This window comes from Lissotriton helveticus, chromosome 2_1 (genome assembly GCF_964261635.1).
Source record: "Lissotriton helveticus chromosome 2_1, aLisHel1.1, whole genome shotgun sequence".
Classification (NCBI taxonomy): Eukaryota; Metazoa; Chordata; class Amphibia; order Caudata; family Salamandridae; genus Lissotriton; species Lissotriton helveticus.
Genome location: NC_136059.1, coordinates 162,226,860 through 162,253,797, shown reverse-complemented (window position 1 = coordinate 162,253,797; position 26,938 = coordinate 162,226,860). Strand labels below are relative to the sequence as shown.

Below are 26,938 nucleotides of genomic sequence, written 5' to 3'. Positions count from 1 at the left end.
AGAGAGAGAAAGAAAAGAGAGAGAGAGACACTACTCTCCTGTAAGGGAAGGGGCTTCAGTAGGGAACAAAAGCCTCAGAAGCTGCTGCCGGTGTTCTGGGGGGCTTGTGGACCCCCGCACCCTCAGTGGATATCAGCTGTGAGGAGCACCCACAGACATGGGCAGCCACAGAAATGTTTCCAAGGGGGGGACATTTTTAACTTCATCACCATCCTCCGACATGATTGAGCACAAGTATTAAATGCATTTTTTTTTAAAATCTAATAAGACAAAGAGCTTAAATAAATAAAGAACCCCAAAGAGGGAAGAGAAAAATCTTGTGAGGTGCCAACGCAGACGACCTGGCAACTACAATAAAACAGAGGGAAAAACTAAAAATGGCCGGAAAAAAACAAAAAAATTCTAAATCAGGTTGATGTGGTTCTAGGGAAATCCACATCAGCAAACCTTTCAATGATGATACAGTGAACAATTGTGTCAAATTCAAGAGCTAGCCACATCGTAGCAAACAATATTAATGAAGCAACTCATTAAGTACCAAAGCCATGACTGATTCCATCTATCTACTTGGACAGAAACTCAGAGAGGAGTGTCCAGAGCATTGAATTCTTCAAGATGGTCGGTAAGTTGTTCAGACATTATTTGCTTTGTCTTTTTTTCCAAAGTGGGTGACGGCACCATGAGATCAGAGTTATAAACATTTGGAACCTCCAAACCATCTTTTGACGGCAGAGGGCTAACACTGGATTTATAAACTTTGGGGACAAGTCCAACTGTGAACATTGCATTGATAATATTGGCAATTTCCTAGACACAGTAGATGTTCCTTGTAATATTCTCACACAGCACATGTCATTGGGAAATCCAGGTTTGAAGAGTTAGTGGAAAAGCAGAGGGGGAGATCTCAGTGCAGAAGTAAAGGCCAGGTGCAGGAAAACTGAAACAAGGTAAGCAGGGGACTGATAAATGGGTTGGTTTTAGGTGTACTCTGCAAGTCATTGAACATGGAAGTGGCAGGGCTACATGTCCTCCAATGCACACCTCTTTAGAACAGAGGCAGAGACTAAAAGGCAAACAATAAGGATGGACAGAGTGGAGTTCATGGGTTTGGTGAGATGGAGTTCTGAGAGACTTGAGAGTTACATTCAGCTACGAGTAGGGGGGGGGCAAGAAAATGGAGGACCAGCTTGAGGCCATATTTTACGTTATTCAGGAGCCTTGCCCATTCTAGAGAAGAAACCGTGTTTTAAGGTCACTTAATAAAAAGGTGATGTGGTGAGAGTGAAAAAGTACTGTAGATGGAGGGGATGTAGATGGAGATAGCCCCAGCTCTTTCTGGTGTTGCTAAAGCAAGGACACAGATGCCCAGAACTAACATACATTTAGGAGAAAAGTTATCTGTTAAAGCGGCAGGGCTGGAGGCAATAAATCATATCAAGTAAGACTTGCTGGGGATTGATGAGGGATGACCAAAAGGTGGAGATGGACGAATACAGTTGCTCCTAGTTTTAACAGAAAAGGGGGTGGGGTAGCCAGTCAAGTGAACATTCTACCTCTTAATTTGTCTAGAGGGTCCAGGACAGACATAATATAACCTGGAACCACTGAGATATGGCAGTGCTGGCGTGATACCGGTAAGTTTGAGAAAGGAGCAGAAGATCAGTGTGAAGAAGGTGTCTGGTAGGCCTAAGAGGAGACCAATATGCCAATGCAAAGTGGACAGGGCCTAGAACCCAAAGAACTAGGTAAAGTGGTGTCATGAGAGAGATAGCCGAGAGTCAAATACAGGCTAGGTTATTGCATAGTATATGGTAAAGGTATAATGTATTAGTTTTTCGTTGACCACTCTATTAATTTAAAAACTAAAGGGGTGGGGAATTATTTTTAGTTTTTTCTTTTCTCAATAATAACACAAACTTTATTCAACTTAAAAGTTTGTCTGTGCTGATTTCATTGCTCCTTTTCGTCCTTCAATGACAAGCCAATTAGTTTGATCCCAAAGAGATACTTCTCCAGGTGCTAGCGCAAGAGAAGTATCTTCAAATCTGGGACAACACCCTGGCCGCTTATCACCAAGTGTGCCTGCAGAAAGGCATTATCTAGCTTCGGGTACGCAGCAGTCAACTCACCCAGTCACCCCTACCTTCTCTCCCACCCCTTCCCTCAAACTTCCCCCCTCTCCCCCCTCCTCCATTCCCCTTCAACCCTCTCCCCCCTTCCCCCCCCTCCCACCCCTGGCTACGCACCAGTCTCGCACCCCTGCACGCTCCAGACTAGCCCCCTGATCACCCCTCCTGCCTCCCCCCCCCCCATTTCATTGATAAGCCCACTGCGTTTCGCATCCATCGGCCCTCTCTGCGGCCATGGTACTACTCACGCCTGTCCCCGACTGCCCTGATTGAACCACACATCCCTAGTTCACCTTCACCTAGTCTTGCAACCCCCGATCCCAGGTTGTTGTTCATGGTTTTCAGTTTCAAGCAAAAGATTTGAATACCTACGACATGTATGCCACGGCTATTAATACATGATACCACAGGAATTATATAGCTGATATCCCTACCTACTCATTCCATTGGTATAGGGTTGGAAATTGTTTGGCGTTTTCAGCACACTGCTGTTGTTGATTAGTGATTTAACAACTGTTCAGTACACAATACGAGCTCATGGCCTAGTCTCGCTATGTACATTGCTTTACTCTTCATCTACCGTTTATTATTACCTGTAACCTACATTGTATCTCTACGACTGGTAAGATGTGCACTGATGATGCTATGCCAAAATGATGTACCTATTTCATGTATGTGTACGAATTGAACGTAACCTAACAAAACAACTAATAAAAGATATTAAAAAAAAAGAGAAGTATCTTCAAATATGCACACCCCATGTTGACACCATTGCAAACACACACATACGCAGTCTCCACACCCATTCCTGCCTAAAGAGCTGCAATTCACACTGAAAATGCCCCTATGGAGCTGCAGGTTACATTTTGTTCAAAATAGTGACCCCTCACAAAGATACCAACAGAAGCATAGCGCTTTTCAGACACTTCTTCAAAAGAAGTGCATCTCTCAAATACACCAAGTAAGAGTTCTTCCTTTCTGAGACACTGCCCGTTGGTGCTAGATGCCTGCAAGTTACGAGGAGAATTACTTTTCCAGACCTGGGATTTGCTTTTACATTATTAGCTAGTGCGTTCGACCAATTGGTTGAACTAAAATTAACCTACGCTACGGCTCCCAGAATGCACTGGTATGGCAAATCAAAACTGGAAAAGTTGTGCCCAGGTGAGAGTCATCTGGTCACCCTATACATATGACTGACACTGCCCTGAAAAATGTATATTTGCAGACAGTGCCCAACTACCACAACGTCACCAAAGCTCTGCAGTTCACGCAAACAAAGACCCACATAAAGGGTGAGCCTCACACCAATACTTATTTCTTCCAAACAACATTAATATCGACCCCGCCAAAAAAGGTTAAATAACAATGGAGTACTTAATACCAACAAACGTAAAAAGTCCCTACCTTACCTGAGTTTGGAAAAAGTGCACACAGTTTGAACTCATCAACCCATAAACATCATAACCACATATCCAATAAATCACTGCAATAGGCAAAAAAGTATCAAAACAATAATAAAATAGTATTTAGACAATTGTACAATTTATTCAATATAAAGATAATACATACATAGTGCCAATAAAAACAGCTAAAAATTGTGTCAATTCACATTTTAAATACTATTTTAATGTGAATTGACACAATTTTTAGCTGTTTTATTGGCACTATGTATGTATTATCTTTATATTGAATAAATTGTACAATTGTCTAAATACTATTTGCATTCATTGCTCCTTGTCCCTAATTGGATCTATAAGGAGACCTCCCTGTTTTTTGAGAAGTACTTAATACCAGCACAGTACTCCCAGAGACATAGCCAACACAAGTGGCTTTAGCTGCATCTCCTCGAAAAGGCGCTCCTCAGAAATAACTCCCAAAGCACACACAGAAAAGAGCGAAATGTTAGGGTATGTGGTGGATGTGCTGTGCAGCTAATATTGAAGTGCAGGCCAGGTAAATATAGATGTAGGGTTCTGCCCCAAAAGTTCAAGAAGGGCTGAGACATGCAACCACTTGCAGTGAAATGGCGCAATATTGCAACAGATTATAGCCAGATCTAACGATGGCGCCCGTTCAAAACTATTAGACGGAGAGTATGAAAGCTGAAGCAGGCCCCACTTGAATGAACGGGATTTTTTAAAATAACTTTTATATTTGTCTGCATGTGAGGTATGGTGTTTGATAAAAAAAATAAACTTGTTAAAAAGAGTGGTACTGCTCAACCACTTTTAACTTCTGACAGGCAGCTGAAAGTTTGACCACCATATCTCAGCCCTCACTGGTCTTAGCCAGCTCCATTTGAATATCAAAATTAAATTAAATTAAATTAAATTCCGGAGCTCAGCACACAGCCTCACACTCATCCAAGGGTTAATGAAGCCACTTGTTGCTAATTGATTCTGGAAGTTTCCATGTTCGGACCATGCAAGCATTATCCACGCTGTGGAAACAGTTTAACTCCCTGCCTTCCAATCTTTGCACTCTCACCGCGCCCTTAACAATCTAAGCAGGGAAAAGCCGAGAAACTGGCGGCCCGGCCTTACTATAAAGTCGTGACACGTACATGGATCAATGCTGCTAAAGGATAAATGAAAATGCATATTGGTATTCTAGCAGCAGAGAGCTTTCGACGTTGATAGTACGTTTTCTGTATGTTGTACGTTTTATGTATGTGTATTATAAATGTTTCACTAACGTTATGTTTAGTAGTGTTTTTTTATGTAGGCTAAAATAAGTCTTTGATTTAAAATAAAGATAAAGTTGAGTTAAAAGTGAGGTGGAGCGCTGGTGACTCAGAGGATACGATGACCATTGACGGAGGGTGAAGGAGCTCGGGGTGGTGTTTGTTCCAGGTGGAGGGAGGTGGGAGGCTGCCTCCCTGCTCAGAACACATGGGCATCCGCTATAGCAACGTGCGCTGCCTGAGTGATAATACCACATTGTCACTGGGCCCGCACCGGACGTACTGGCGATCCAGAGGGGTAGGGGGGGAAACGCCCCCCCCTTACACTCTACGGACGCCCATGCCCACAGATGAGCTTGAACCCCCCCCCCTCCCCCTGGGACATCAGCTCCTCAATGGGCGACCTTGTGAAAGGAGTCGATATCGTGGGGCACCGTGCACTGGCAGGTCTGAGTGCATGCTGTGATCAACAGCTGAAATGTCACAATTAGAGCCGAATAACGAGAAGCAGCTTATGGGTGACAAGAAAACAAGACGCCATAAAGACAACTTTACCCTACTCTAACAGCCCGCGTCTTTCCCACTCTCAACTCTGTGGAGCTGAGAAAAAAAGCATAGTGCACCTTAGACTGAGGCAAATGCAAGCCACAAAAGGATCGCTCCAGGAGGACATCTCCAGAGCTTGATGTGGGACAGCCCACATGCCCAGATGTCTATCACAGGTGCATGTCTGGAAGATTAAACCAAAGCAGCCGCAGCTCTGGTGCTCTGTTCTCCGACATCGGGTGCAGTCGTCTACAGATCGCAGAGAGCTACAGAGGGCGTATTCTGTCTAGCACCAGCAGCCTTAAGCAGTCATCTGCACTTAAAGTCCCAAACACTCAAGAGGTAGAACACAGAGCCATGACCTTCAAAGATAAAACACAAGGAGGAGGAGCTTCGCGCGCACCCAAGATGGTCGCGTGAGCACAGGGCTCCCGGACCCTCGCCACCTCCATCGACTATCCTGTAATTTATCCTGGTTCGGACGACGGGTGTTTATTGGCACAGTTCTACTGCTCATTTATTTGTTTCAGCGAACTTTTTTGGACTTCGGGGTCCAGAGCTACAGACTGTCGCAGTTTTCTGGCCTGCTCCATGGTGACGCCCCGCGCTATCTTGTCTCGCTTGCCGTCCAGTAAGTGAACAACAACGGACTGCCAGACTGGCGTGGGCTGGCGATAGCTTTCGGTTTCGATTCCTGTCCGGAGCTCAACCTGACTTTGTAGGCTCCGTGGACGGCCGGACGCTCCTACACCCTTGGTCTCTCCGCTCCTACTGCCGATCTGTAGCGGCTTCCAGATCTGAGACTGGCACCACCTTCGCCCTTCTGGTCCTACATTTGCCTCCGCAGTCACCATTTTTACCCGTCAACAGGCGACCCGTACGGGTCCAGGATCCAAGATGGCCACCAAGCCTGAGGGTGGGAAGCGCGGGCCTAAACCGGGCGTTCGAGGGAGTGCTCTGCAAACAAACATTATGGACCGGTACACTCTAGCTAAGGGATCGCCGGGAGCAGCAGCTAAACCCTCGACGACAATGCCGGAGGACTCATCGATTGAAGACGAGCCCTCGCTGCGAGATCTCATGGGTGCCATCACCGGTATGAAGGCCTCATTGGGGCAACAATATGAGGCCTTGACTCTCAAACTGGATACAGTGGCGATTGATGTCAATCTGATCAGGGCGGACTTGGCGAAGACAAACGAAAAGGTCAAATCCCTGGATCTTAAGACCTCTAGCCTGGTCACCGACGTCTCTGAATTACAGGCTGAAGTCGGGAATCTGAGGAAAGCCAATGATTATTACTCTGGGCGCCTACAGGACTATGAAAGCCGTGCCAGGCGCAATAACATCCGCCTGATTGGGGTCCCGGAATCATCGACTGCTGCCTCGACGGACCTATTGGTGGCAGACCTGGTGCTGAATCACTTGGCGCCCAAGGGTCTCAGCAAGTTCTTCGCTGTAGAACGTGCACATAGGATCCCCGGCGGCACACCTAAATCGGGTGCAAACCCTCGACCCATCATTGCGAGGATCTTTCATTTCCGGGACAGAGACGCTATCCTGCAGGCTTCGCGGCAGTCTGGTCCCATTGCCTTTGAGAACTCTACTGTCAGCTTCTATCCGGACTTTACACAACAGGTCCAGAAACAGAGGCTGGGGTTCCAAGGGGTCAAGAGGAGACTCCGGGAAAGGTCTATGAAGTATGCCATGCTCTTTCCGGCCCGTCTGCGGGTGGTACATAGGGATCGTACTTTTTTCTTCGACCATCCTGGGGTCGGGAGTGACTGGCTTGACACGCTGCCTACGGATCATGAACCTATTGAGGACTCTGGCAAGTCGGATCGGGCGGAAGATGGCCCGACAGAGCAGGAGTAGCTGTTGACTTTGACCCCGTACCCTTCCCGTTGGCTTTGAACTGTGCTATGCTGTGTTCTTAATGTTTGCAAGTAATAGTCTTTTTGGGGGTGGGTGGGGGGTGAACGGGTCCTTTCTCCTCCTGGGTTTCTTTTCGTAGACTAGTTGGGTGGTTGGGCGACAGGCACACTGCAAGTTTATGGGGCTCTTTGGTCTTCAGCAGGGGTGCGAGGTGGGGGGTATAGTTGTTTCGACATTGTTGGGGGAACTGGGTTGTTTGTTTGAATTTTATTGTTACTTGCAAGGCGAAGGAAGGGCGCACTCCTGTTTTTTGCAGTCGCTTTGGGTGTGGGGCGGGGAGGGGCTAAACACGGGGATGGGGGGTAGGGGACTTCGGCTATTGTGTTGGAACGTGAACGGGTTGGGGGATGGGATTAAGAGGAGGGTGGTGTTGCAATTGCTGAAACGTTTGACTCCAGATGTCGTTTTACTGCAGGAGACTCATTTGCTCGGCAACAAGTGCTACGCTTTGAATAGGCGTGGTATCGCCTTGTGGCGCACTCGGGTTTCACTTCGGGCTCTAGGGGGGCGGGCATTCTGGTTCGGACCTCCCTCCCCTTGGCCATTGATGATGTCATTCTGGATGATAAGGGACGATACGCCGCCATTGTGGGGCGCTGGGAGGGGAAGGTTCTTATTCTGATTTCTGTGTACGTGCCCCCGGGCCTCCAGGCCACCACATTTGCTGATCTGAGTGGACTTATCCTGGGTCTCCCCGAGGGTCTGCTTTTGGTTGGGGGTGACTTTAATGCGGTGGTCTCGGGGATGCGTGATCGTCACCCTCCCAGGGAACTGCCGAAGGCCCAGACTTGGTTGAGTGACTTCCTGGAGACGCTGGGGCTCACTGATTGCTGGCGGTTGCTTCACCCGGGACAGTTGCAATATACCTATCATTCTGGTGCTCATGGTAGTCTCTCGAGGTTGGACCACGTATTACTGCCCTCGGCCCATGCATCCCTCATACGGGAAGTTAAACATCTGGCACGGGGCATCTCGGACCATTCTCCTCTTTGGCTGGTGGTTGATGCACGGCAGGGTTCGGCGGGCCGAGTGGCTCCGATCAACCCCTGGTATTTGAAGGACCCCAGGGTCAGGGATGAGCTGATTAAAGCACACGATTGTTATTTTGAGGAAAATGTGGGCTCTGTTTCCTCCCCTAGTTTACTTTGGGAAGCTTACAAGATGGTCATTCGTGGCCAGGCCCTCTCATTGATTGGTAACGTGAAGTTGGCCAACCGTGCTGAGATGGTTCGACTTGAGGGGGAGGTCACGGCCCTGGAGGAGCGCTTGGAATCTCGGGTTACCGCTGAGGGGTTGCATCTACTGGAGTTGAAGCAACATGAATACAGAGCTCTGGTCACTGAAGCTGCTAAGGAAATGGAGAGGGAACAGCAGGGACGCTTGTATGATGTGGGTGATAAGGCTGGGAAACTGCTTGCTTGGTTGGATAAGAGGGAGAATGCAAGTCGTGTCGTCCCTGTGATTGTTGCGGAGAATGGAGAGTGTTGTACAGACCCTGTTGATATTGTTGCATGTTTTGCCGATTATTTCCGCGAGGTGTACTCCCAGGTGTCTGATCGTTCAGAGCAGGACTCATGCCTGCTAATGCGTGATATTGCACTTCCCCGATTGTCTGACATTGATAGAGATGCTCTGGATGCCCCGCCTACTGTGGACGAGATTGCCGCTGCTGTCCGTTCGGTCCGATCCGGCAAGGCCTCGGGCCCTAATGGGCTCCCCATTGAGCTATATAAACTGCGCCCGGATTCGCTAGCTCCTCATCTGCGCTCTATGTTTCTTGAGTCTTTGGAGGTGGGTTTTCTCCCGCCAGACCAGAGACTGGCCACTATTGTTGTCATCCACAAGGATGGTAAACCTCGGGATCGCTGTGCCTCTTTTCGACCCATTTCGTTGATTAACGCGGAACCTAAAATCTTGGCCAGGCTGCTGGCGACACGTTTGGCGACCGTTATTGGGGAACTGGTTCACCCTGATCAATCCGGCTTTATACCGCATCGTAACACGGCGCTTAACCTTCGAAGGTTGCATGGGGTCCTGGCACGGGCCGAGACGCTGCGTGAGCCCGCCATCTTGGCGTCCTTAGACGCTACGTTGGCGTTTGATACAATAGAATGGCCGTATTTGTGGGCGGTTCTTGCTAAGTTTGGTTTCGGTTCGGAGTTCGTTCGGTGGGTCAAATTGCTTTACGCCGGTCCCATGGCTCAGGTGGTGGTCAATGGTCGGGTCTCTGCGCCCTTTGCACTGAGCAGAGGGACGCGACAGGGCTGTCCCTTGTCCCCCTTGTTGTTTGCTCTCGCCTTGGAACCGCTGGCGGCCTGGTTGAGGTGGGAACCGTCCCTGAAGGGCATTAGGTGGAACTCGGAGTTTGAGGACCGTGTATCTCTCTACGCTGATGATATTCTGCTTTATCTTACATCACCCAGTAAATCCCTCATTGTGCTGTTTGATGTCTTAACGTCCTTCCGCAAAAACTCGGGTCTTGTCATCAACTGGTCGAAGTCCTGTGTATACGTCCTGTCGGGTGCCGCCCCCCTTCTGCCGAGTGGTTGTCCTATCGCGATTGTGAAAGATGGCTTTAAATACCTAGGCATTTTTATCACGCTGAGCCCTGCACTGAGATTCGACCGTAATTTACTGCCCCCTCTTCAGCGCCTTCGGGCAGATGTGGTCGCCTGGGGGAAACTTCCTCTCTCTCCCCTGGGTAGAGCGGCATTGTTTAAGATGATGTCACTGCCCCGCTTCCTCTACGCATTGTAAAACACACTTGACGTTGTCCCGGCTACATACTTCCGTGAGGTTGAAAGTCTACAGAGGCAACTGGTGTGGGGGGGTAGGCCCCGGATCGCCATTGCTAAATTGTCGCTCCCGTGGTACGACGGTGGAATTGCTTTGCCTGATATCCGTCGCTATCATTGGGCGTCTCAACTGGGGGCGATAAATCACTGCATGTATGGCCCTTTGCCGAATCCGGCCTTCGAGATGAACAAATGGTGGTTACCGGGGGGCGACTTCAATAGAGCCCTCTACTCGAAACTCACCCCTCGCAACGTGACGGGCCCCACTAGGACGGCCATCCAGGTGTGGCGACATGTTTCCATGGCGCTTGGGTGGACTGATAAATTGACTCGTGCCACCCCCCTGTACGCGTCTGATCGATTTGGCTCACTTTGGCAGTTCCGGGGGTTTGATAGGTGGGACTTGATTGGTATCAGCAGGATTGATGATGTTTGGACTAAGGGGAGAATGAAGACATTTGAGGAATTGAAAACCGAGTACGCTTTGAGCGATCGCGAATTTTTTCGATATGCGCAGGTCCGCCATGCGGTGCTCTCGGTCTTCCCTTCGGGTGCGGAGATACCGGAGTCGTCCCCGCTTGAAGACAGGGTACTGGACGGACTTGTTCCTGATAGTACGATTTCGCTTATTTATAAAAAATTAATCAACTCCAGGTCTGATCTCCTGGTTCGCCTTAGAGAGGTCTGGACTGGTGATGGACTGGAGCTGGACGATGAGGACTGGCAGGCGGCGATCTCCTCCCCTAAAGAGGTGGCCATCCAGGCGCGCCTTAGATTTGTGCAACTTAAAATCCGGCATAGAGTGTATGTCACTGGTCCCCGTTTGGTACACATGGGCTTCTCTGTGGATGGTTCGTGTCGGCGTGGATGCGGTCTCCTGGGCACCTTTTTACATATCATCTGGGAATGCCCTGAGATAGTGCGATTCTGGTCCCGTGTGCACGAGGTGATGAGTGAGGTTACGGGGGTGCGATCGATGCCGGAAGCTAGGAGATGCCTGCTGAACGTATGGGAACCGAATGATTACTCCGTGTCGCAGCTTCGGTGGGTGACCTTGGGCAATATGATTGCCAAACGAGACATTGCGCAACTGTGGGGCGCCCAGGGCCCGCCCGGGATTCGGAAATGGAAACAAAACATGGACTGGTGCATGTTCAGAGAAAAAACTGTATATATTTCTCGAGGTACCCCCCGAAAATGGGGGAAGATATGGACTCAATGGAACACTTACCGTGGTGATATATGTGCCCCTCCTCTTCCTGACCCAGATATTGCACCCACGTCCCCGTAACCCGAGGGTTCCTTCACATACTATTGTATACTGGTTGCAATTTGTTTCTTCTGCCCCGTCCCCCCCCCCCTGTGAGACTCTTTCTCATGGAACAAACGCTCATGGTATTGCCCTTCCCGCTCCAACACCATGTACTGCAACGTTGTGTATACTGATGTCTCTTTTTCCTCTCTCCTTGCAAGTTGTTTGTGTTTATGTTATAAAATCAATAAAAAGTTTTCACAAAAAAAAAAGATAAAACACAAGGCGTAACAAATGTCCAGGCTGCATCGTATCTCCTTTGTGCAAGAGACCCAAAGATGCAGAAAAACAGCCACAAGGATCTTCTCCTCTTTAAAATGGAACTCAAAGAAACTTCGGAAAAAAGTTAGATTGAGTCCACAGGACCATGCAATGGATTTTCCTGAGGCACAAAGTCCTTGTAACTTTTATGCTTGGCCGATGTTGTGGCCACTAAGAAAGCACTTATTCATGAGGCAGGCTCGTCTGTGCCCGTCCGCGCATCGACCGCGCACAGCGCCAGCCACGCTGCCCGTTGCACTGTCCATCAGGACAGAATTAAATACTCTAGAGAACAGCTACTCCTCCTGGGTAAGAGGGATGAAGGGGAAATGTGTCTAGGTTCTAGTCTCGAGGTTCAAGGTAGAGACACCTTACAATGCGGGATGATTAATTGTAGATCGCTGATGAAACACCATCATGCCCAGTTGGCTATAAAATATTCCATAAACCTTTGACAACTGGGAGAGGAGGGAGGGTTAGGGTTATCTTCAAGGAAAAATGGAATTTTGTACCCCTACAAATAGATGAGATCCATGGGATTAAACGATTGGGCTTCTCACTTTAGGAGGCTACGGGTACATTACTCACAGGGGTGCTCTGTTATAGACCCCCGAGGGCGGACACCCAATTTCAAGATCTCTTTAACTCCATTATTGATTTGAGCATTACTCATGCACACTTGATGGTACTGGGAGATTTTAATCTTTTGGATAATGGCAGTCTGGATAACCACTTGAGGGACTTAAGACAAACGTGTGAGAACCTTGTGGTCTGTCAAATTGTAACTCAATCAACGCATCTAGGGTGCCATATTTTAGACCTACTGTTTGCAAAGCAAGCCGAGACCGAGGTGGTGGATATTCTGCCCCAAAATTGAACGGACCACTCGTTAATCCACTTTGTTATTAAGCTTTCTAGCTCAGAGGGCATTTGTAACTGGTCAGTGAGTTTTCGAAAGGGAAGAAAATGGGCCAAGTTGATGAAAAATAAGACCCTATTATCTTTTCAGGGCCGAATGTCCTTTACCCCTTCCTCTTCTGTAGGCGAAAACTATCAGACTTACTGCAGGATTATGACGGACTCTCTTGATACAGTAGTGCCAATAATGCGCCTATAAAACAGGAGCAAAATTTCTGCCCCCTGGTATAATGATGAATTAAAACAGATACGAGCAACATGTAAAAAGGCAGAGAGGAAATGGAGGAGGGCCTATCTGGACTCAAGACAGGAAAGCTCTGAAATTAGCACAGACCCATTATAAGGAATCTATTGCAATGGCCAAGGCTGATTTTTATGCCAAATCTATTCTGCAAGCTCCTAACAGCACTAAAGCACTTTTTGGTATTGTTGGGAACCTATCTAGTTCAGTTTGTGCCAGTAATAAGGTAATGGTTTCACAGAAACTATGCGATGAGATCGCGGACTTCTTTGGGGACAAAATATCTAAAATTGTCGGGAATTTTCAGTCCGACGGGCCGGTTGGTCTAGTCAAGAAGCCTGCTTTTGAACTCCAGTTAGCTACCTCGTTGGATACCTTCCATTCTCCTACAGAGGACTCTTTTACCCAGCTGGCTCTAAGTGTGTCCTCTGGTTCCCCGCTGGATCCTTTTCCTCATAAAATCTGGAAAACTCTGGGGGATGAAACTTTACCATGGCTATGGAAGATCTGTTGCCAGTCGCTGGAGGAAGGTGTGGTACCAGCGGCTTGGAAGCAAGCTATTGTAACTCCATTACTTAAAAAATCATCCCTGGACCCTTCTGACCCAGCGAGTTTTAGACCAATCTCCTTACTGCCCTACCCGGTCAAAATCCTTGAAAAGGTAGTTAATAAAAGTATCTCCTGTTATCAGGAGGATAATTCACTGCTGGATAGGGATCAATTTGGTTTCCGCCCGGGACATGGGACTGAGACCGCACTGGTATCAGTAATGGATAATCTGCGAATGCGTGCTGAATATGGGGTTTCATCTGTCCTGGTATTATCGGATATGTCAGCTGCATTTGACTCGGTCAACCATGCTGTGCTGGTTGAGGGACTGGAAGACATAGGGGTAAAAGGACAGGCTCTAAAATGGTTATGATCTTACCTGTCAGGAAGACAACAGGCGGTATCCTTATCGCAATTTACCTCTGACATGTCCCCAGTACTCCACGGGGTACCACAGGGTTCGGCAATAAGCCTGATTCTCTTTAACATCTATCTACGTCCTCTATTTCCCATTATTAAATCTTTTGGGGTAGATCTAATCAACTATGCAGATGACACTCAACTAGTGTTCTCATTGGAGGGAAAAAGAGTGGTATCTATTGACACCTTCCAGGAGTGCATGTGTTAAACTGCAGGTTGGCTTAAGAGAAACGCCCTACAATTTAATGAGGGAAAAACGGAGGTAATATACTGTCCTGCCACGAGAATGTCACGTCACCTACCTACTGAGTTCAAGCTCACTCTTGAGGGTGACTCTTTGGCCTCGGGTGCACCACAATATATTGTACAGGGGTTGAAGAGAGTTCAATATATGGCAGCAAAGTTGGCCTTAAATAGACAACGTAGATCCTCTACGTCACTGGCCTAAAGAGACCTCCATTGGCTGCCCATCAGGGTGAGAATTCGTTTTAAATCCCTCTGTATTGTATATACGGCAGTACATGGCCAGGGTCCTGTTCCTTTACAAGAAATATTTACCTGGTACAATCAAAGTAGGCAGCTCCGTTCTTCAAACTCTAATCTGATTTCCACCACCAGATTTAAGAGGTCTCGGAAAGGTGGTAGAGCTTTTGGAGTGATGGCCTCCCGTACCTGGAACGAGCTGCCCCTAATTCTCAGACAGGCTAGTCCGCTGATTGGCGTCAGGAAGAGCCTGAAAACTTGGATCTTCCCTAGTAATGGGTCCTAAGTCTGTCTTTTTAGATAACTGACTATGTTTTTTCTTTTTTTCAGGGCTTCTCTTTGATCCAAGCGCCAGGATACCCATAGGGTGGCATTTTTGCGCTATATAAGTTTCCAATACAATACAATACATGAGAGGTGCTTAATGGCATAAGAGGCCATAAGGGCTATGCATCAGTTTAGCTAGAACCACACCGAAGACTCCACTAAACTGTAGCCTGCTCACAGGAACCAGGTAGATAGGGCCTTGAGGAGCCTTGATGGCGTTGCTGGGAGCACAGGACTACCCCTTTCTATTTTGATAGACCCCTACAGCTGCGAGGCAGGTTTTGCAGGCGCCAATCTCCACACCTGACTTAACAAGATAACAGAGAATTTACCATGCCTGCATTTTTCAGAAAAATGAAGCCAACTGATCTTTTTTGATAGGGCCTAATGGCAGACACCAGTGCCTTTTGATCTTGGACTAAGCGTTTGCTCTTCTTAATGACTATTTCCTTGGACTACAAGCGCCTCAAAGCGAGTGATGGTAGAGAGGGATGCAACCGTCTCCCGTACCACTGTGGACAAGAAATCACTTTGGGGAAGGTGGATTAGGTCCCTTTAACCTTACATAGAAGGCGTCCACAGCAACACACAACCTTAAGGACCTTAAGGACTAACGCGGCGATTGAGGCTGCGGGCGTGATACGGCGCTGCTGCTGGATTTTAAACCTTTCTAAATAGCTGATTACTAGCTTTAATTTTTAAATTGTTACTACAGCGCTAACGCCCATTTGTTTTCTGCATATCATTGGGCACTGGGCTTGGGCTAACCTTACCTGTCTCCTTCGCTCTGGACCCCGTTCCGCCCCGGCATTGTGCCGTTTGTGCGGAGGGTCGCAACATTGAGCACCACTTCCTGCCCTTTTCCCACTTCCGCCCTGCCTCTCCATCGTGCAGGTCAGCGGTCTAGTGGCTGCTGTTCTGAGTCTATATCTTGCGCACTAGCCATATTACAACTTGACTAACGCGGCGATTGAGGCTGCGGGCGTTATACAGCGCTGCTGCTGCATTATAAACCTTTCTAAATAGCTGATTACTTGCTTTAATTTTTAAATTCTTACTACAGCGCTAACGCGCATTTGTGCATTTGTTTTCTGCATATCATTGGGCACTGGGCTTGGGCTAACCTTACCTGTCTCCTTCGCTCTGGACCCCGTTCCGCCCCGGCATTGTGCCGTTTGTGTGGAGGGTCGCAACATTGAGCACCACTTCCTGCCCTTTCTCCCACTTCCGCCCTGCCTCTCCATCGTGCAGGTCAGCGGTCTAGTGGTTCACTTCTCCTTTGGGATAAAATGGTGACCTGACGGGAGCGCCGAAGTTGCGCCAAAGTCGAGCCCGTCTGCGCCCGTCCGCGGCCGGCCGGGGCCAGGGGCTACCTATAATGCCCATTCCATTTCCTACTCCTCCGCCGCCCTTTCCCCTTACCAGCCCATGCTGTACAGGCTGCACTAAATTGCGGTATTTCTGCCTCCTCCAGCGCCCCCAACCCTGTGACTTCGACCCCATGTTCTGTGCCGAAACCCCCTCGTCGTAATCCACTATCGCTGGGGGGTTCGCCAATGTCCGTGATATACCTTAACACGCGGTCATTGGTGAAACACCAGCTGGAAATCTTTCAATTGTTGGATGAGAGATCTGTGGATATCCTCCTTCTGTCAGAGACCTGGCTGACTGAGGATTCTGTCCCTGACATTCTCGCTACCATTCCTGTCGGCTATTACATCCTGCAAACTAATCGAGCTGCGGGACAAGCCGGAGGGGGGGTGGCTGCTATCATCCGTTCCCAGTATGTCTTTACTACCTTAGTTTGTGCAGTGATTCCCAGAACGGAGAGTCTCACTGTCAAATTTATGTCCCCTAGGTCTTCCTTTGTTGTTGTTCTTATTTACCGACCCCCTGACTCTATGCCTTCTTTTCCCCGACAGTTTGGTGATCTCATCTCTCAAATCACTATTAACCATGCTAAGGTTATGATCATTGGTGATTTTAATTATTGGCCCTCCGACCCCCGGGAAAGTCACCTATCGGAGGAATTCTCTAACCTCTTATCAGGTCTGAACTACCATCAACATATTACAAATCCCACTCACTGCAAAGGTCACATTTTAGATCAGGTGTGGACAATTAATCTAGATATTTCATCCCCTATCGTAACCCCATGCTCTTGGTCTGACCATTATTTTATCTCTTTTGTTCTTAATTTGGCCATTCCTTCCCGCCCTCCCCTTTCGACCAACTTTACTGCTCGAAACTGGAAAAATGCCAACCTAGTGGAATTCCATTCCATATTGGCCTCTACAATCCCTCCGACTTCCACCCTGGTGTCTCACCAGACCTTCCTCCTAGATCAATGGCTATTATCTGCGTGTAACACCATCGCCCCCCTGAAAAACATCAAGACTAGGCGCCCCCATGACGCCCAGCGATGGTTTACTGACCAACTGAAGGCAGACAAATTAGCCTTACGCCAGGCGGAGCGCCGTTGGAGGCGTAACTATGACCATCAGCTGAAAATTGATTTTGTTGATTGTCTGAAAGCCTATAAAAAAAATCAATCCTATTGGCCAAAACCACCTACTTCTCCCAAAAAATCATGGAGTCTGCCTCTAAGGCAAAGGACATTTTTGCCATCGTGAACGAGCTTTCCCTACCAGACCGAGTTACCCCTCAACCCCAACCTTCTCAGTCCTTATGTGACTCACTCAAATTTTTTTTATGGACAAAATTACTACCATTAGGAGCAACATTCCTCCGCCCTCATCCCCCCATCCCCCTCCCTTACCTCCCAGCAATCCCTGCTGCCTGGATGTCTTTCCCCCGATCTCCCTCTCTGAGTTTTGCTCACTCTTGCGTAAAGTGAGCTCTGGCTCCCCTATTGATTGCTGTCCTCCCCAGATTCTTAGTGAAGTCTTTCTGGCCTGCCCTGGTCCCCCCCTGGCTCTACTTAACAATTCGTTGGCCACAGGGGTGGTTCCAGATTCTTTCAAACAGGCAGTGGTGACACCTATCTTAAAAAAGACCAATGCCGATCCAACGGTCCTGAGTCATTATAGACCTATCTCTCTTCTCCCCTATTTGGGGAAAATTTTGGAAACTTATGTCACCCGTTGCCTGAGTGCCTTCATTGAGTCCTCATCCTTCTTAGAGGCCCAGCAAGCCGGATTCCGCCCTCTCCATTCCACTGAGTCGGTCATCGTGGCGGTTATGGACACTCTTAGAAGGGGTGCCGACAATAACATCTCCCAGGCTCTTGTCCTGTTGGACCTGTCGGCGGCTTTTGACACGGTCGATCAGGCTATTTTGATCGACCGTGTCAGGAACGCCGGCATTCGGGGCATGGCCTTGGAATGGGTTAGGTCCTTTCTGGATAGTCGCCTCCAGGCAGTGCACCTGTCTACCTTTTCTGCTTCTTACTCTCCTTTGTCCTGCGTTGTCCCTCAGGGCTCCGCTTTATCTCCTTTATTATTTAATTTATACATGCAACCTCTGATTTTTTCCCTGCATAACTCTGCTGCTACCATCTTTAATCATGCAGACGATTTACAGCTAATCTTTCCCATTGACACCTCCCTTTCCTCTCGTACTATCTTTTAGTCTACCATGCTCAAGATCTCGGAATGGATGTATCATAGCCAACTCAAACTGAATCCCACTAAGACGGAGCTTGTCCTGGTGGGTGGAGTAGCCAACCCATGGAATGACAGCTTTTGGCCTCCCTCACTTGGGCTTCCTCCCTGCCCTGTCAAATCTGTGAAGAGTCTTGGCGTGGTCATCTCTAGTGACTTATCCATGGGGCCCCAGATCGGTGCAGTCATGTCATCCTGCTTTTTCCATCTACGCAGGATAAGTAAAATCTGTAGATTTCTTACCAGAGACGCACTGATCCTTGTCATCATGGCCCTGGTCACGTCGCGAATTGACTACGCCAACACTCTGTATGCCGGTATTCCCGCATACCTTCTTCATAGACTGCAACTTGTGCAAAATCAGGCAGCCCGCTTGGTTTACCATCAACCTCGACACCAGCATGTCTTGCCACTACTGCGGAGCCTCCATTGGCTCCCAGTAGCTCAGCACTGTACTTTTAAATTGGGCTGCACAATTTTCAAAGCCCTCTCTGACCTCGCCCCCACTTTTATCTCTTCTAAATTGAAATGTTATGTTCCCTCCAGAGACCTTCGCTGTTCTGGCCACAATCTGCTGGTTGTCCCAAAAATCAAACGAAAAAAACATGGTGGCTCTTGCTTTTCCCTTTGTGCCCCTAAGACCTGGAATTCCTTTCCGTTCGCCCTTCGACACTGCTCCACCTACGATGGATTCTGTAAAATGTTAAAAACCTATCTTTTCCAGTCTGCTTTTGAGTAATACACGCCTTCGCCTTCCCGCATCTGTTATGAGCGCCATGAAACCGTTTGGTGACCGAGCGCGGTATAAAACTTTTTAACATAACATAACATAATATAACATAACGTAAATGGAGCAAATCGAGAGCTAACTTGGTGAGGCCAAGTGGAGCCACAAGGATGTCATCATGAGCTGTTTCAGATCTTCTACAGTACCGTCTACATATAGGGAAGTGGAAAACAGGCAATCGGAAGCGTGCTCACTCCCTCCAATCCAACATCAGGCCATGCTTCTAGGTCTCAGGCCCTCTATCGATTCGGGAAGCAAGCTAACTGCACCTGGAATTGTGGTTAGCGGCAAACGAATCTAAAGCCTGAAAGATGGAGTCAATCACTTCCTGGATGATCTCCTACTTGGATAATGGACAGCACTGATCAGGGGGTCTGCTTTGGTGTTGTGTATAACTAACCCCAGTAATACATGAGACCAGCAGAAACATGCTACACCAAAGCTTTACTGGAAGGTGACAAAGAGTGAGGTATCCTCTTTGTCTTGTGGCACAGAGGTACGGGTTTTATGCATGTACCATGACTGCTCTGGCTTAGAACAGTGGTTGCAAGGATTTCAATACTGCGAAGAAGGCCTCAAGCTTTAACATGTTTATGTACAGGGATGAATTTGATCTGTCACACAAAGCCCCCCTCCCCACCCATCCAACCAGCAGCCACCCTATCACCTCCTGCGCTCCCATCGCCCTCTCACCCGCCCCCTGTGCTCCCAGCCCAACTCCCCTCACTCTGAGTTGCTTTTGGCCACAAGTAACTAAAAGAAGAGCAAGTGGATTGGGCACAAAGAAAGATTAATCCCCAATACTTTGCCTCAAAAAAGTCCCACTTTTTGTGAAAGGTCTTCTTGTGGTTTTACTCATGAACCACAATCATCACATCCTAAGTTTTAATTGTCGCCACAAAGTAGCCAACATGTGATTTGTCACATTACGATCCAACCAATATGACAAAATGTGTAATAATAACCAAATTTGCAGTGGCCATAAAAAGTAGTGCACAGAAATTAACATATTGAGAGAGGAACTGTAAGTCGTACATATCAAAGTTAACCGAGTAGTAAATTCATACTAAAAATCAAATCAAGATATCCAAACACGGAGGGAGATGTGTTTATGACCAGATGCATCAAATCTACCATACCGTCATTAGAGACACTAAACATGCTTTTAGTCTTTTATGTGACATCACTTCGGAAGAAGCAATGATATGGGCCACCTTAGATGTTGTATAATTGTATACCAATATTAAACATGACTTTGGAATACAGGCAGTGGAATATTTAAATAGAAGACCCACTGAACTTTTATAAAATACAAGTATCATTTTTACATATGATTCGGTTGATACTTGAAAATAATGTTTTATATACAATGGACAATGGTACTGCCCCCAGGCTCCAGATTTGCCTCCTGGTACACAAACCTACTTATGGGTTGGTTTGAGGAGAGGCCTCTGGTAATTTGGTGGAGGTTATCATTATACATTTTGAAATATTGGTTGTATTGGAAGGTCCTTGTGGTTGTTACTTTTCTGTCCCTTATGAAATCAGTTTAAAAGAATTATCTAGTGACGAAACACATGTTGGCTAGTTTGTGGTGAAAATTACAACATAGGATATGATGATTGTTGTTCATGAATAATGAACACTTAAAAATACATTTCACACAAGAGTGGAACTTTTTTTTTTTTTTAGTCGGGGTGCTTGGGGATTAACCTTTCTTTGTATGGACTTTGTCCTCCTTGAAGAAACGTTTGTGGCTTTCCTTCACCCTGGAGCACCCAATCTGTTGTTTCCATTTATGCACTGTATTATCTGAGTGCGAAGTTATCTGCCCAGTCGCCATTTTCTGGAATGGGCACATCACCAAAAGGTTGGCTTGGCATAAGAATCACGTCTCACCTGTACACCTCGTTAGAAGGCTAGACTCGGGCCGCCCCTATGCAGAACATTTCCAGCAGAGGAAGCCTATGAAACCACCACACTAGCAGTTTTACTCTGAGTTTTGCACTGTCTTGCCAATATCCTCTCGAAAGCAGGGAAGGCCTTGGCCTGGTTAGAGTCCAGAACTGCCCCGATGGCTTTTTGAGGGCATCAAGGAGGAGTGTGGGCAGTTCACACACAACAGGTGTGATGCAACTCCCTCGCCTCCTACTTCCACAACAAGATCGCTGACAAACACTACAGCTTCAGCACACAACCAACGCTCCCCAGGCCCGCACCAACGCCCCCCACCACCACCCTCAGCGCCTGGACCCCGATCAACACTGAAGACACCATCCGCACGATGAACTCCATCCACTCCGGATCTCCCACCGACCCATGCCCTCACCACGTCTTCAACAAAGCCGACGCTGTCATCGCACCCCACCTGCGGGACATCATCAACACCTCCTTCGACACCGCCACCTTCCCGGAGAGCTGGAAGCACGCCGAACTCAGCGCTCTATTGAAGAAACCAACAGCGGACCCCACCGAACTCAAAAACTACCGCCCAATCTCGCTCCTCCCGTTTCCAGCCAAAGTCATCGAGAAGACCATCAACAAGCAACTGGGAGCCTTCCTCGAGACGAATGGATCCCTCGACCCCTCACAGTCGGGCTTCCGGGCCAACCACAGCACCGAGACCGCCCTCATCGCAGCCACCGACGACATCCGAGCCCTGCTTGACAACGGAGAAACAGCGGCCCTCATCCTCCTGGACCTCTCCGCGGCATTCGACACTGTCTGCCACCGCACCCTAGTGCAGCGCCTCAGCAATGTCGGAATCCAGGAGAAAGCTCTGGAGTGGATCATCTCCTTCCTCGCTGGAAGGACACAGAGAGTCCGCCTTCCGCCGTTCAGATCAGAAGCCACCGAAGGCATCTGCGGCGTTCCTTAAGGCTCCTCGCTCAGCCCCACCCTCTTCAATGTCTACATGAGCCCTCTCGCAACCATCGCACGCCAACACAACATCAACATCATCTCCTACGCCGACGACACCCAGCTGATCCTCTCCCTTACCAACGACCCCGCCACCGCCAGAACCAACCTACACGAAGGGATGAAAGACGTAGCCGAGTGGATGATGACCAGCCGCCTGAAACTGAACTCAGACAAGACGGAAGTCCTCATCCTGAGCTCCTCGCCCTCCGCCTGTGACGACTCCTGGTGGCCCCCCGCCCTGGGCACCGCACCCAAACCAACAGACCACGCACGCAACCTGGGCTTCATCCTGGACTCCTCCCTCTCCATGACCAGACAAGTCAACGCCGTCTCCTCGTCTTGCTTCAACATCCTGCGCATGCTACGCAAGATTTTCTGGTGGATCCCCACCGAGACCAGGAAGACGGTCACCCAGGCCCTCGTCACCAGCCGCCTGGACTACGGCAACGCCCTCTATGCCGGAACAACCGCCAAGCTCCAGAAGTGACTCCAGCGAATCCAGAACGCCTCAGCGAGACTCATCCTCGACATCCCCCGACACAGCCGCATCTCCGGACACCTGAGAGACCTGCACTGGCTCCCGGTCAACAAGAGAATCACCTTCCGGCTCCTCACCCACGCACACAAAGCCCTACACAACCAAGGCCCGAGGTACCTCAACAGCCGCCTCAACTTCTACGCTCCCACACGCCAGCTCCGTTCGACCAGCCACGCCCTCGCCGCCGTCCCCCGCATCCGAAGAGCCACAACAGGAGGAAGATCCTTCTCCTACCTGGCTGCCAAGACCTGGAACTCCCTCCCGACCCACCTCCGCCTGACCCAGGACCACTTTGCCTTCAGGAAGCATCTCAAGACCTGGCTGTTCGAGCAGTAGCGGACCCCCCCCCCCCCCCAAAGCGCCTTGAGACCCTCCGGGTTAGTAGTGCGCTATATAAATGCGATGATTGATTGAAGCACTGCCCTGCATGCTATGATTTTTGCTAAAATTACACATTCTCCAGACGTCATTTTCAAGAAAGACCTGAGCACAATGCAGCATCTACATTTTGGGGAGTGTTCCCTGAAGAAAAAACATCACAATGAAGCAAATAAATTCAGTTCCAAAAAAGTATCATCTAACTTTTTTTTATTAAATCTTAGTCGAAAGATATAAGCCATGCATGCGAGCACATGGAATGACCACAGTTGATATTTCTGGATGCAGAGTTGAAGAAGTTCCAGGATATTCAAAGTTACACAAGGATAACCGAAAACTCATTGTGGCCCAAGTCTGGGAGAGTGAAGGTATAATGATTGACCTCGTGCCACAGAGGCATCCCAATGCTGGGCAGGAAGTCAGCATCATTATCTTCTACCAGACTGGAACATTTCCATCCTATGTGTCACAAGAGACAAGGGGTATTGGTCAATGTGGTAGGATGACGCCATCAAGGAAGATGGTATCCCTAGCAAAGCTAGAACTGGCAGGGTTCAAGAGACAAACCCTGATCTTCTCTTGGGTCGTCCAGAGATTCTGAGACCTTTGGTGTCCCAGGGCCCCATAATTTGTATGGCTGGTTAGTCTGAAAGGCGTGCTTGGTGGTGACCATGCTTATGTAAGCATGTGCCTCACCTCCTGCACCTCGTTGTACCCCAAGACTCTGCTTGCTCACTGAGCAAGTGATCACCTCCTCTGAACGAGCACTTGGACAGCATGGAACCGGTGTTTGTCGGTGGAAGAGAGGAGGACATGCACCGGTCTGATTAGGTAGAGCCTCTGACATGGATCGCATACAGGAGAGCTGTACTCTACCCGGAGAAAGTCCTGTGCGCCACCACAGTGATGCAAGACCTAGTCCCCTGGTCTGCAGACAAGAAGCGAGATTGCTCTATCTGCAGATGCAAAGGGCTTGCAGCTAGGCGCCCAGAAGGAGAGACCAGCTGAATCGCGTGGTGCAACAGCAGCTTGGACAGTGACCCTGCCCCTAGAATCTTTAACTTTTGGGAAAGGTGGCTAGGAGGAGGAGTTAAATTACTGGGTTGAATATGAACCTCTTGAAATTATGGTTATATGTAACTACATAACTAGTGTAATGTCTCAAGACTCTGGAACTAAGTTGTGGAAGCAGGAAGCCATAATTACAGTCAAGAAATTAATCCGGTCTGAATGAAAATGATAAAGTTACACTAAGAAACGACCGGACGAATAAACGAATCAGATTGGCCTCTTTAGAAAGAGGGATATTCACAAAGAGACAGACTAGATTTTTTACAACGCATAGAGCAAACGTGTTTTTTTTTTATTTGTATAGGCAATCTCTGTATAATCTTCAAGTTTTTGTAAAAAGCAATGCAAATATTTCAAACTTTTACAATATCTTTCTAAGCCTGCGTAAGAAATCTGTGACTGTGGGAGAAGTAGGGTGCGAAGCGCACCACTGAGCAGAAACAAGAGAACTGGTAAGGATGCACATACATGATGGATGAATATGTGTGCGGTAACATCACTCGACGCTCATATTTAACAGCTTTTGAGGAGTTTCTTCCTCCCCCACTCGGTAGCATTGCAGCAATAACTGGGAGAGCCAAGGCGGACACGTAACTGGAAAGAGAGGGAACCTCTCAGGGTGCAGGAAGACAAGGTAGGCAGGTGCCTGAGAAGGACCAGAAACAAAGAGGGAAAGGGCTCACTGGAGCAAGAAAGTCAGGGAACACTGTGCCCAAGAAGGAATGTAGAGCCCCGGCAGAGAGAGTATGTTAAGGGCTACGGTCACAGGAGAGGGGGACATCCTATCGGGACCTGTACAAAGAGAGAATGAGCACAGCACCACAGCGACAGATCCAGCATGTCCAGTCGATGAACAAACAGTCAATCAATCAGTAGATCTGTAGAGCGCCACTTGTAACCCATGAGGGTTTCCAGGCGCTGGAGTAGGTGAGTCTATAAAGACAGAAGCCTCCTTGGGCTCAAAAATATTAGAGAGGGGAAGTTTTAGGGCTTAACACCAATGAAGGACAAAGCCTGGTGTGGCCCTAGAGAAGAGGGAGCTGGCCAGTGTCTACAAACCCAGGTGCATTTGTTAGCCTGAGAAACATAGGCGCAAGGAAGACTATTAACGTCTTGACTGACAAAGCGAGAGTTGGAAACATTGGGAAGAGGGAGCTGGCCACTTTGTGAACGTGATTGAGGGAATATGTCACAACCTAAAGCCTAAGAAGAGGGAGGGAGTCTGTGACAGCGTCAACGTGAGGGAGAGGGAACAAGTCACAACCTAAAGCAACCAAGCAGACGGGGAAATTGGAAACACAATGAACAGGAAGGTGTTAAACAGTCCTCACTATTGAAGAGGTGAGAAGAGAGAGACAGCGAGAGGGAGAGAGAGTGAGAGAGTGAGACAAGAGACAGAGAGAGAGGGGTGAGAGAAGAAGAATAGAAAGACTACATTGTTTATTCCACTAAACACCTGGGTGGACATGGAAAGCAAATTCTGCAAAAGAACTGCAGTTTTCGGCCTCTGAATCAATGACCAGCTCTTTTGGATGTTTTGACAATAACAAGGACGGAAAGGACAATTGGTGGAAACAGACACTTTTTGAGACCACAATAAACTAACTACACATCTACCCGAGAGTCATCACTGTAATTGGCAAGACATCAAAATTTCCCATTGTCAGACGCAAGCGGATCCTCTTTACCAGAGGACAGACGACTCACCTCTTCCCAGGCATCATTTGGGTCTGATGGAGGTCCATGAGAATCCAGCAGAGATCAGCATTCGCCCAACCACCATCCCCTGTGCACCACACAGCCACGCGCCAGTCCAGAAGGAGGGGATCCATATACCAGGGCTGGCATTTCAGAGACAGCCGCAAGAGCTGGGGATCAGAAGAAGAGCGGCACATGAGTAGAGCAAGATGGACCCGGTGGTAGACACTTTACCCAACCAGCCTCCCACTCTCTCGCGAGACACAGCCCTCTTAGACGCTAGGTGCTACGGCTACATTACCTACACCCTTGCCTGCGAGTAGCTTGGTGGAGGCTGTTGCTCCTTCCCTTCTTTTCTTAACTGTGACTGAAGCCAGGAACCCAGTAGGAGCTGCAGAAAACATTCAGGGTCCATAAAACTGGGGGGCAAAACCACTGAGACTGAAGTCAGGCAGTGCTACAACACATTTTAGAGTCTGATAAAGTGAAGAGTTCACTTCTGGGTCCAACACAGCCTCTGTTGTGGACTTCTCACGGTTTTTCTGGTGCAGAGGAGCTCTGAATCTCTTAAGGAGAAGGGGTGCCCATGAGCCCCATATTGTGCAGTTGGCACCCCCACATCTTCTACGAGTGCCTCCTCCAGCCATGGTGATGTTGGCAGTCCTGCAGCACATATAGAGGGACGACCACCCTTAAAAAGGCACTGGTTTTCCCTGATTACTTTACGTATCTGAGAGCCGACCATGTAAGTGAGATTTTAGGGAATTCTCACCTAATTTGCGGTGGGACCACGTTACACCACTGGTGTGTATGGCCACAATACGATAAAATGTTCAACACACGGCAGGTCTAGATATTGTTGTGGTTAACAATAATGACACTATACTAAAACGTCTTTAATAAAAGAGGTTTTCATGTACTGGTCATTCGTCTGTATTTTCGTCCAACTTCCCCTTTGTATTCTGCCATACGAGGATATAGCTGTATCTTGCGTAACTGTATCAAGGGAATAAGACCACTAGCCAATGAGAACAAGCCTGCTAGCCCACTCAGTAACTTGCTTAGCCTGCTGGACTACTCTGTGAGGGGAACAGGTCCACTGGCCCGCTCTTTGGGGGAAGGGGGTGGAAACAGGCCCGCTGGCCAACTCTTGGGGGGGAGGTGGGGAGAGGCCCGCTGGCCCACTCTGTGGGGGTGGGGGGAACAGGCCAGCTGGCCCACTCTGTGGGGGGGAGGTGGGGGGAGAACAGGCCAGCTGGCCCACTCTGTGAGGGACCTTAAACACAAAGGAGCTACAGGGGTAGAAAACAGGGCATCCC

At 48.5% G+C, this 26,938-nt stretch overlaps 1 protein-coding gene across 2 annotated transcripts in view; it reads right to left on the bottom strand.

Annotated features, from left to right (window-relative positions):
- ATOSB (atos homolog B) overlaps positions 1-26,938 on the bottom strand; it is a 436,391-nt gene that overhangs the window by 162,663 nt on the left and 246,790 nt on the right. Inside the window, exon 3 of one of the 2 annotated variants that reach the window (XM_078674669.1) lies at positions 25,629-25,789. The exons of the other annotated variant lie outside the window; for it this stretch is intronic. The gene's annotated coding sequence lies outside the window, so the exon portion shown is untranslated. The remainder of the gene's footprint in view (positions 1-25,628; positions 25,790-26,938) is intronic. 2 annotated transcript variants of the gene reach the window in all.